Source organism: Capra hircus, chromosome 2, assembly GCF_001704415.2.
Source record: "Capra hircus breed San Clemente chromosome 2, ASM170441v1, whole genome shotgun sequence".
NCBI classification, from domain to species: Eukaryota; Metazoa; Chordata; class Mammalia; order Artiodactyla; family Bovidae; genus Capra; species Capra hircus.
In genome coordinates this window covers 18,821,911-18,833,765 of record NC_030809.1, presented here as the reverse complement: position 1 = coordinate 18,833,765, position 11,855 = coordinate 18,821,911, and positions in this window count along the sequence as shown.

The window sequence follows — 11,855 nt, the reverse complement described above, 5'->3', positions numbered from 1 at the left end:
TCCCTGTCCATCACCAACTCCTGGAGTTCACTCAGACTCACGTCCATCAAATGAGTGATGCCATCCAGCCATCTCACCCTGTCGTCCCCTTCTCCTCCTGCCCCCAATCCCTCCCAGCATCAGAGTCTTTTCCAGTGAGTCAGCTCTTCACATGAGGTGGCCAAAGTATCGGAGTTTCAGCTTTAGCATCATTCCTTCCAAAGAAATCCCAGGGCTGATCTCCTTCAGAATGGACTGGTTGGATCTCCTTGCAGTCCAAGGGACTCTCAAGAGTCTTCTCCAACACCACAGTTCAAAAGCATCCATTCTTCAGTGCTCAGCCTTCTTCACAGTCCAACTCTCACATTCATACATGACTACTGGAAAAACCATAGCCTTGACTAGATGGACCTTAGTTGGCAAAGTAATATCTCTACTTTTGAATATGCTATCTAGGTTGGTCATAACTTTTCTTCCAAGGAGTAAGCGTCTTCTAATTTCATGGCTGCAGTCACCATCTGTAGTGATTTTGGAGCCCAAAAAAATAAAGTCTGACACTGTTTCCACTGTTTCCACATCTATTTCCCATGAAGTGATGGGACCAGATGCCATGATCTTTGTTTTCTGAATGGTGAGCTTTAAGCCAACTTTTCGACTCTCCTCTTTCACTTTCATCAAGAGGCTTTTTATCTGCTCTTCACTTTCTGCCATAAGGGTGGTGTCATCTGCAAATCTGAGGTGATTGATATTTCTCCCAGCAATCTTGATTCCAGCTTGTGCTTCTTCCAGTCCAGCGTTTCTCATGATGTACTCTGCATATAAGTTAAATAAGCAGGGTGACAATATACAGCCTTGATGTACTCCTTTTCCTATTTGGAACCAGTGTATTGTTCCATGTCCAGTTCTAACTGTTGCTTCCTGACCTACATACAGATTTCTCAAGAGGCAGGTTAGGTGGTCTGATAGTCCCATCTATCTCAGAATTTTCCACAGTTTATTGTGATCCACACAGTCAAAGGCTTTGGCATAGTCAATAAAGCAGAAATAGATGTTTTTCTGGAACTCTCTTGCTTTTTCCATGATCCAGCGAATGTTGTCAATTTGATCTCTGGTTCCTCTGCCTTTTCTAAAACCACAAATCAAAACCATAATGAGATGCCACTTTCCACTGGGGAAATGGTTATTATCAAAAAGATGGATAATAGCAAGTGTTGTCGAGGAAGTGGAGTATCAGAACTCTCACACACTTCTGGTAGGAATGTAAAATGAGGCAGCTTCTTTGGAAATAGTCTAGTAATTCCTCAAAATGTTAGACATAGACAGGACTTCCCTGGCAGTCCAGTGTGAAGACTCCATCTTTCCAGTGCATGAGTTTGGGGTTTGATCCCTGGTCAGGGAACCAAGATCCCACATACTCCATGGCATGGCCAAAAAAATATCTTAATCACCTAGTTATAATGTGACCTAACAGTTTCACTTCTAGGTATCTGAAAAAAATAAAACACGTCCACACACAAACAGATTCGTATGTTCATAGCAGTATTATTTGGAGAAGGCAATGGCAACCCACTCCAGTACACTTGCCTGGAAAATCACATGGGCGGAGGAACTCGGTAGGCTGCAATCCATGGGGTCGCAAAGAGTCGGACACAACTGAGCGACTTCACTTTCACTTTTCACTTTCATGCATTGAGAAGGAAATGGCAACCCACTCCCAGTGTTCTTGACTGGAGAATCCCAGGGACGGGGGAGCCTGATGGGCTGCCATCTATGGGGTCGCACAGAGTCGGACACGACTGAAGCGACTTAGCAGCAGCAGCAGCAGCAGTACTATTCATAATAGCCAGAAGTGAAAACAGTCCTAATGAGCATTAGCAGATAAATAGATAAATGGATATATCATTTATCCACATGGTATATCCATATGATTCAACAATATTTGGTAATAAAAAGAAATAAAATACTGATTCATGCCATAATATGGGTAAACCTTGGAGATATCACGCTAAATGAAAGCAGTCAGTCACAGGGATCACATACTGCATGATGTCTTTTATAGGAAATGTAGGCAAATCCAGGGGCACAAAAGAAGATTAGTGGTTGCCTAGGGATAGGGATGGAGTGATATGAGGAGAAATGAGAGTGATGACTAAATGGGTATGCAGTTTCTTTTTGAGATGATGGTATGTTCTAAAACTGAGTGTGGTAATGGAGACACACCTCTGTGAATATACTTTAAACCATTCACTTGTAGACTTTACCAGCGTGACTTATGTGATTATATATGGCATTAAATTATATCTCAACAAAAGCTATTTGCTCCACATTATTTTTACTTTGTAAAAACCTACCTATTTTATCAGACTATAGTGAGGAATTTTATTATTTATTTATTTATTTATTTGCCACACTGCAGAGTGTGTAGGATCTTTCTTCCCTGACCAGAGATCGAACCTGCACCCTCTGCTTTGCAAACGGGGAGTCTTAACCTCTGGACCTCCAGGGAAGTCCCAGAACCACAGCTTATTTTTCAAGTAAAGGTACTTAACAGAGATTATTGCACTATATGATTCCTATCTCTGCATATTTTTTCCCACAATGAAAGACTTCTAACATACTAAGAAAGAAATGGTCAAGTACTTAGACCAGAATAAACTGATTTCTCATTGAGCTACACAATGTATTTCCAAATAATACAATGGTGGCAATAGTGAAATTACTCTTTCAGTATATGAACACAATTGCTATGTTTACTAGAATTCTAGAATTAGCTTCGGAGAACACAAGTATTCACCTCATCAAACTTTCACTTTGTAAATTAAGGAAGCAGAGGTCAGGAAAGTTAAATCTTTGGCCTTTAGGCATAGAATAAGATATAGAGCAAGGAAAAAAAGTTAGACCTTCTGAATTCCAATTCAGTAGAAACTCAATTAGACAATATATTTAGAACATAAGGATCTTAGATAACAGATTCAGCTATTATTTTAAAAGGAAAAAGGAAATACATCTTTCTTAAAATAGTGATTTATGTTAAAGACAAAAGCTAGATTTAATGCATGCATGCATGCATGGTCAGTGGCTTCAACAATGCCCGACTTTCCGTGACACTATGGACTGAAGCTCACCAGGCTCCTCTGTCTGTGGGATTCTCCAGGCAAGAATACTGGAGTGGGCTGCCATGCCCTCCCCCAGGGAATCCAACCCTCATCTCCTGCATCTTCTGCATCGCAGGCAGATTTTTCACCCACTGAGCCACCTGGGAAACCCAGATTTAATGCATAAAATATAGTAAATCTAGTGTCTCATATCAAAAGAAAAACCAGAATTTTTTTCCACTGGGAGTGATCAGGAGTATTATCCTAGTGGATTGTGGCACATGGGATTATAGCCAAGGGCAAAAATTTATGTCCCCAGACATATGTAAGGGATAAGAAATGGGCTGTAAGTATCCTTATGGAGGATTCCTTGGGTCTTGGCAAATTACCACTTATGATCCATTCATAAACCTCAAGATGGCATAGATGTCAAATGAGGCAGGGCAGGAAAGCCACAAAGAAAGTAAGAAATTTGATAAAAGAGAAAAGTTCTTCTGCCTACTTTGTGATTAGAGTGAGAGCTGGGAAAGATGGCTGCAGGTAAGCCTCCAGTTCTCCTATTTCCAATTTTCTAGATTGTTACTCAAAGTAAAGGACAGCATCACCATGTTAGAAAAGCAGGCTTCAACCCCATCTCATCCCAGACCAACCAGAATCTGCATGTTCACAAGATTCCTAGATGATAGGCTGGGCTATGTTGCTATAGTCGTGTCCAGCTCTTTTTGACTCCATGGGCTCCTCTGTCCAGGGAATTCTCCAGGCAAGAATATTGGAGTGGGTTGTCGTTTCCTCCACCAGGAGATCATACCAACCCATGGGATGGAACCTGCCTCTCCTGCATTGCAAGTGGATTCTTTACTGTTTGAGCCACCAGGGATAGGGGCCACACATCTAAAATCAAGAAGACCTGGGAATCCAGGTGGTCTCGATCAGCTGTTTCTCTGAAGCACTTCTCAGGTGTCTGCATCTTGGGAATCCAGATGTCCATTGGGGCTTAGACAATTGGTTAGCAGCTCTATATCCTTGGGAAGCTCTAGCTTCTGGGTTCACATGGAAGTCATCCACGTTGGCTCCAACCAGAAAAGAAGCCGTGCTTGTAGTTAGAAGTGCATGTCAGCTGCCTACTAAGTCAACTTTTAGTTCTGAGTAACTTTCCAGTTTTCTCCCTCTCTATGTTTAAAAGCTCCTAACAAGTTCCTATAAGAATCTCTGTGAATGCAGTTTCATTCCACTTCCATGTTCTCATTGATGCAAAATAGCAAAGTTCCCCTTTCTTGGAAATGAATGTCATATCTCCTGTCAAAGTCTTCATTTTCACAAGTTCAAACTAATTATAGCTGCAGATGGTACCTCTAAATAAAATTCTCTATTGTGGATGCTTAATCAACTCAGTATACCCAATAGAAATGTCTGTCTTATGGCAAAACCTGTAACTGTAGGTTAGTTGAGATTTTTAAAGTTATGTTAAGGAATTCTTTATCCTAATTTAATTCTGAGCCAAAGATTGCTATGGAAACTCATGTGCAGGCTTAGAAATACCTCTTTAAGATTTCTTTTGTCTCAGCTGCAAAGAAAATGCTGACATCACATTAGCATCTGAACACTTCATGGCTTGTGCAGCGGAGCAAAGAGCAGAGCATGTAAAATCATGTCCAAGTTCAGCTGACCAGTCACTGTATGGATGCTCACATTTCCCCATCTACAAACAATCTAGAACTCTCCTTCCAACTACTAAACTGTCTTGTGATAATCTTATTACCCTCCAACATCTCCAACAGAGGGTAAATGGCTCAGAAAAAAGAAAATAAATAAAAAATAAAAATAAGAAATAAAATTTGAAGAAAAAAATAAAACCAGTTACAGTTCTTTGTGAAAAACTGCCTTTCTGAGTCATGTCTTACTGTAGAAGGTTAAACCCAAGGGATAAAAACGTGTCTTTAGGTGATCACAGATTCTCCATGGTTCTTCCTTTTCTCTCATTGTTCACCTAGGCAATAAAAATCTGTCTTCTATGACAAAAAAAAAAAAAAAGCATCAATAACACTGCTAAGTCACTTCAGTTGTGTCTGACTCTGTGCAACCCCATGGACTGCAGCCACCCAGGTTCCTCCATCCATGGGATTTTCCAGGCAAGAGTACTGGAGTGGGTTGCCATTGCCTTCTCCTTCAATAACACTAAATTGTATCATATTTCAGGAAAAGACATGAAGAACTTGTTTGTTGGTGGGTTTTTGGCCACACTGTGCAGTTTGTGGGATCTTAGTTCCCTGAGCAGGGATCAAACCTGTGCCCCCTGTGGTGGAAGCATGGAGTCCTAACCAGCGGACCAACACAGAAGTCCCAAGACTTATATTTTAGTGGTATCTGATTAACAAGGAGAGAAACAAACTTCTCTACTGACCTCCTGGCAGTTCTATACAAGAAAATGTCCAGAATATTCAACATAGACAAATAATTTCCAGTTCTGAATACCTTCTCAGAGCCTATTTTCAATGGAATAAATTTAGATTATGGTGAAATTAAAAGACGCTTACTCCTTGGAAGGAAAATTATGACCAACCTAGATAGCATATTCAAAAGCAGAGACATTACTTTGCCAACAAAGGTCCATCTAGCCAAGGCTGTGATTTTTCCAGTGGTCATGTATGGATATGAGAGTTGGACTATAAAGAAAGCCGAGTGCTGAAGAATTGATGCTTTTGAACTGCGGTGTTAGAGAAGACACTTGAGAGTCCCTTGGACTGAAAGGAGATCCAATCAGTCCACTCTAAAGGAGATCAGTCCTGGGTGTTCTTTGGAAGGACTGATGTTGAAGCTGAAACTCCAATACTTTGGCCACCTGATGCGAAGAGCTGACTCATTGGAAAAGACCCTGATGCTGGGAAAGACTAAGGGCAGCAGAAGAAGGGGACGACAGAGGATGAGATGGTTGGATGGCATCACCGACTCGATAGACATGGGTTTGGGTGAACTCCGGGAGTTGGTGATGGACAGGGAAGCCTGGCATGCTGCGATTCATGGGGTCGCAAAGAGCCGGACATGACTGAGCAACTGAACTGAACTGATGTGAGAAATAAGTAGTAATTTATAGCTTAGGTAGGACTCTAAGCCAATATGAAGATCTGCATTATAGGCCACAGTCAAGTGTGGTCTCTCTCATAACTGAGTGACCACTTGCTTGCTGGCTACCCCATGTACACCAGCTGCCTTTATACATTCTCATTCTCCATAGGATGGTGCAAGCCTGCTAGATGTGGGAGTGTGTAAGTCCAAGTAATGTTTAGTTTATCATGATAGATCTTGGTGTTTTTTCCCCCTAGTAGCTAAAAGAAAAATAACAATGCCAAACATTGAGCAGTCTGTATTCTGTCTCATTCAATAAGAATAAAGCTTGCTGGCTTTCATTTAATTTCTACCACTTCCTCATCAGTAGAATTTTTAAACAGCACTCATCTCTCTGAGCTTCAGTTTCCTATTCTACAAAATGAAGCCAAGCATTGTAGGAGAAGCAGCCCTGCCTACCTTTGGAGACAGCCTTCTTCCTGGGGACATCTGCCCTCAAGTGCCAGCTCTGATCAAGTCACCAAAATGCTCTGCATTTCCATTACAATATAAAATAATTATAACATTTATGGAAAATACTTGCTGTGTTCTTTTAGCCAAGATAGCAGTTTCTAGCAGTTAAACCCTTTACATGGTTTTCCTTTTAAGTGAGCCTGAAATTTCTGCACCCTCACTATGCTCTGCAAATGGGTTGTCTTATACTAAGGACATAGCAGTAGTAGGGAGTAGTGAAAGTCGCTCAGTCATGTCCAACTTTTTGAGACCCCATGGACTATAAAGTCCATGGAATTATTCAGGCCAGAATACTAGAGTGGATAGCTTTTCCCTTCTCCAGGGGATCTTCCCAACCCAGGGATCTAACCCAGGTCTCCAGCATTGCAGGTGAATTCTTTATGAGCTGAGCCACAAGGAAGCCCAAGAATATTGGTATGAGTAGTCTTTCCCTGGGAGAAGGCAATAGCACCCCACTCCAGCACTCTTGCCTGGAAAATCCCATGGATGGAGGAGCCTGATAGGCTGCAGTTCACGGGGTCACTAGGAGCTGGACACGACTGAAAGACTTCACTTTCACTTTTCACTTTCACTTTTCACTTTCATGCATTGGAGAAGGAAATGGCAACCCACTCCAGTGTTCTTGCCTGGAGAATCCCAGGGATGGCAGAGCCTGCTGGGCTGCCACCTATGGGGTCGCACAGAGTCAGACACTACTGACGCAACTTAGCAGCAGCAACATCAGTCTTTCACTTCTCCAGGGGATCTTCTCAACCCAGGAAATGAATCAAAGTTTCCTGCATCGCAGGCAGATTCTTTACAAACTGAGCTATCAGGGAAGTCCATACTATGGACATAAATTTGTGAAAAAGAAATGGATTTGCCTTCATACTGGTGCATGAATGAGAATAAAATATTTTGTTGCATCAAAACAAAAAATGTGTAGCCTTACACAGAAAGATCTATATCCTTTCTACCTTTATCCCTGTCTCTATCCTTACCCCCATGTGCATCTCTGTGACTTGTCTCCAACTACAGCTATACTTACTTAAATCATGCCAATCATGCTACCCATCCAGATTTGTTCTTTTCTGATAAAGACTCTTACTGGAAAACTAAACTTTAAAAACACAGAAAACACTTATGCAGAAACATTCATCACTGCTGTTAAACTAGTTTCAAAATAAAGCCTTGATAAGAAATATAATTAATAACCATTTAATATGAAGTGTCTTTCTTATTCAAATATAACAAAGTTGCTGATGATTTACAATTGAACTAACATTTTTCCTTGTTATGAAAATATGGTTTATGTTTCTTCTATTTGGCTGATTGACCTGGTCCTGAAGGTTGAGGGCCAAGATGGGATGATCTTTTACATATGTGGTCTATATAGATCTAGACACAGACATAGCCAGCAAAGTTTCAACTTAAAAGAATATTAGAACAATATTGGAAAAGCATATTTTCATGGATAGGCATTATGGACTGAGTTGTGTCCTCCCACACAAATTTATTTGTTGAAGACTTAACCACCTTTTAAAGAGGTTCAGTTCAGCTCAGTTCAGTTGCTCAGTCGCGTCCAACTCTTCAACCCCATGAACCACAGCATGCCAGGCCTCCCTGTCTATCACCAACTCCCAGAGTTTACTCCAACTCATCTCCATCAAGTCGTTAATGCCATCCAGCCATCTCATCCTCTGTCGTCCCCTTCTCCTCCTGCCCCCAATCCCTCCAGCATCAGAGTCTTTTCCAATGAGTCAACTCTTCTCATGAGGTGGCCAAAGTATTGGAGTTTCAGCTTTAGCATCATTCCCTCCAAAGGAATCCCAGGGCTGATCTCCTTCAGAATGGACTCGTTGGATCTCCTTGCAGTCCAAGGGACTCTCAGGAGTCTTCTCCAACACCACAGTTCAAAAGCATCAATTCTTCGGTGCTCAGCCTTCTTCACAGTCCAACTCTCACATCCATACATGACCACAGGAAAAACGATAGCCTTGACTAGACGGACCTTTGTTGGCAAAGTAATGTCTTTGCTTTTGAATATGCTAGCTAGGTTGGTCATAACTTTTCTTCCAAGGAGTAAGTGTCTTTTAATTTCATGGCTGCAATCACCACCTGCAGCGATTTTGGAGCCCCTCAAAATAAAATCTGACACTGTTTCCACTGTTTCCACATCTCTTTCCCATGAAGCGATGGGACCAGATGCCATGATCTTAATTTTCTGAATGCTGAGCTTTAAGCCAATTTTTTCTCTCCTCATTCACTTTCATCAAGAGGCTCTTTAGTTCTTCTTCACTTTCTGCCATAAGGGTGGTGTTATCTGCTTATCTGAGGTTATTGATATTTTTCCCGGCAATCTTGATTCCAGGCTGTGCTTCTTCCAGCCCAGCATTTCTCATGATGTACTCTGCAAATAAGTTAAATAAGACCATATACAGCCTTGACGTACTCCTTTTCCTATTTGGAACCAGTCTGTTGTTCCATGTCCAGTTCTAACTGTTACTTTCTGACCTGCATATATGTTTCTCAAGAGGCAGGTCGCATGGTCTGGTATTCCCATCTCTTTCAGAATTTTCCACAGTTTATTGTGCTCCACTAAGTCAAAGGCTTTGGCATAGGTAGTTAAGGTTAAATTATCAGGGTGGTGCCTGAATCTGATAGGGCCCAGTGACCTTGTAGATAGGGGAAGAGATAATACTGACATGGATGTACTTCAGAATACCCGTGTGAGGACACAGTGAAAAGCATCCAACTGCAAGCCAAAGAGAGAAGTTGCAGGAGGCAGCCAACCTGGTCACCACCTTGACTTTAGATTTCCAGCCTCCAGAAGTATGAGGAAACTCATTTCCGTTGTCTATGCCCCCTACTCTGTAATACTCTGTTATAGCATCCCTAACAAACCAACAGTAAGTTATCATCAACGTGGAGTAGAGGGAAAAAGGGAGTCCTTCGTCCATTATAGAATCACGGAATGATACCTTTGTGACCTTGAGTAAGTCTCATATGCTTATCAATAAAATTAAAAACTTGGACTAAGAAAACTCTGACATTTATTCTTGCTCTCGTTTTATTTTGTCCAGTAATGATGATAATAAGAGTAACCTTTGTTTGAAGCATTCTCTGCGCATGGCAGTCTTCTCTCAGTGCCTTGGGACACAAGGATGCAAAAACAATTGTCCATTAGAGCTCTCCTAGACGGCAACTCAGCAATATCTGTTTACATTTTGTTACAGTCTCTGCAGAAATATTTTATTTACATAATTTTATGTATTCCTTTCAACAGCTGTACAGTGTTTCTAATCATCTACCCTTCAAAGAGCACCAAGAGATAAAAGTCTGAGTATTGTCATGCCATGACTTGAAATTTCCTAAGTTCTCAACTGTACACACAAACAACTTCCTGATGTTGTATAAACATGCTTTTGTGATATATTTTGAAAAAATAGTCTAAATCTATTCATAAGCATGAGAGCTAATATTTTATGCACTGGAAACTTTGTTAAACGACTTATATGCATCATCAGTTTTTTGAATCTTCCTAAACTATGAGATAGGAAGTCTCAATTTCATTTTAAGCAGGAGAAACCAATGATTAAATAGCATGATTCAGGAGAAATTTAGCTAGCAAAAGGCAGAACAAGGACCTGAACTAGAAGAATCTGCTTCCAAAGCATGCATGTTTAATAAGTTATGCAATTCTGCTTCTCTGGAAAAGTTCTAATTTCTGGGATGGACCACTTTTGGTTAATATGTAGAGACAAATCTTCAACAACAATAAAACTCAGTAAGTTCCATTCCAAACATCACTTCTTCCAAAAGAATGTTTAAGCAAATGATTTTCCAAGCTTTGACAGTTATCCTTTAAGAATCTAAATAAGTTTGCATACAGTTCTTTGTATATCCTCTACATACAAAGCCAAGCTCTCCCTGTTCTGATTTCCAACAAAACCTCAAGCTGACAGCTGCATTTAGAACTTAATCTCCATCTAAATAACATTGGCCCTGCTGGAACTTCTAATGCAACCAGGTCCAGAATTTGCCATGGAAAGCAGAAATCACACTTCTCTACCCAACCCTGGGAGCAGCCAGTGAAGTTCATGTTCTTGGTAAAATTGATACCTGAGCTTTTGCCTCAGAGAGCTGCCTATTCAGGCCTTGGCTTCACAGAAAGAAACTAATGCCTGTGATATGCAGTGTGTCCCATGTTAGTATGCGAGCCATTGGAGGGAAATTAGGTCTCTTCCAGGTTCGAGAAGGACACGTTTGACTACGTATAGTAGGGCAACCAATCAGAATGCTCCATTTATTTTAAAAGAGTCATAAAATTATTTTAAATCTACATTGTTGTCGTTGTTTTGTCACTAAACCATGTCCAACTCTTTGCGACCCCATGGATGCTAGCTTGGCAGGCACCTCTGTCCATGGGATTTTCCAGGCAAGAACACTGGAGTGGGTTGCCGTTTCCTTCTCCAGCAGAGCTTCCTGACCCAGGAATCGAACCTGCGAACCTGAGTCTTCTGCATCAGCAGGCAGATTCCTTTACCGCTGAGCCACCAGGGAAGCCCAAATATATACAGGAACTTTTTAATCTGCACAGTCAAATCATCTAATTTACCTGAATAATGATATTCCCTTAACACTATTGCCTTAGATTTCATTTTTAATTAAAGTAATATTTTCATATCCTTTAAGAATCCAAATGATACTAATAGATAAATAATTTTATAAGATAAATAGCAGCATCTTTTTTTAAGATTTTTAGTTTTAGTTTTTTTAATTTTACTTATTTATTTTTTAACACTAAAACATTTTGTATAGGAATAGAGCTGATTAACAATGCTGTGATAGTTTCAGGTGAATAGTGAAGGGATTTAGCCATATTTTATCAGATTCCATTCTACTCCCATTTTGCACTCTATTAAGGAACTCATACCCAGCCTCTTGCCATCTCTTTCAAGTAACACTTTCATATTCCTTCTATTTCTTTGATTTGTTATCATACAGGATTTTCTGCTGTCAACTCACAGCACCACTACTATTCTCATTTAAGGTCAAGAGTTATGTTCTCCAAGGTCATCTATCCTTTGTGGTATAGGTTAGAGCTTGACATTACATGAGACTTGGAAATGTACCAGAGCCACAGACATAGAAAAAACAAACATATAGTTACCAAAGAGGAAGGCAGGGTGGGAGATACATTAGGACTTTAAGATTAACACGTAT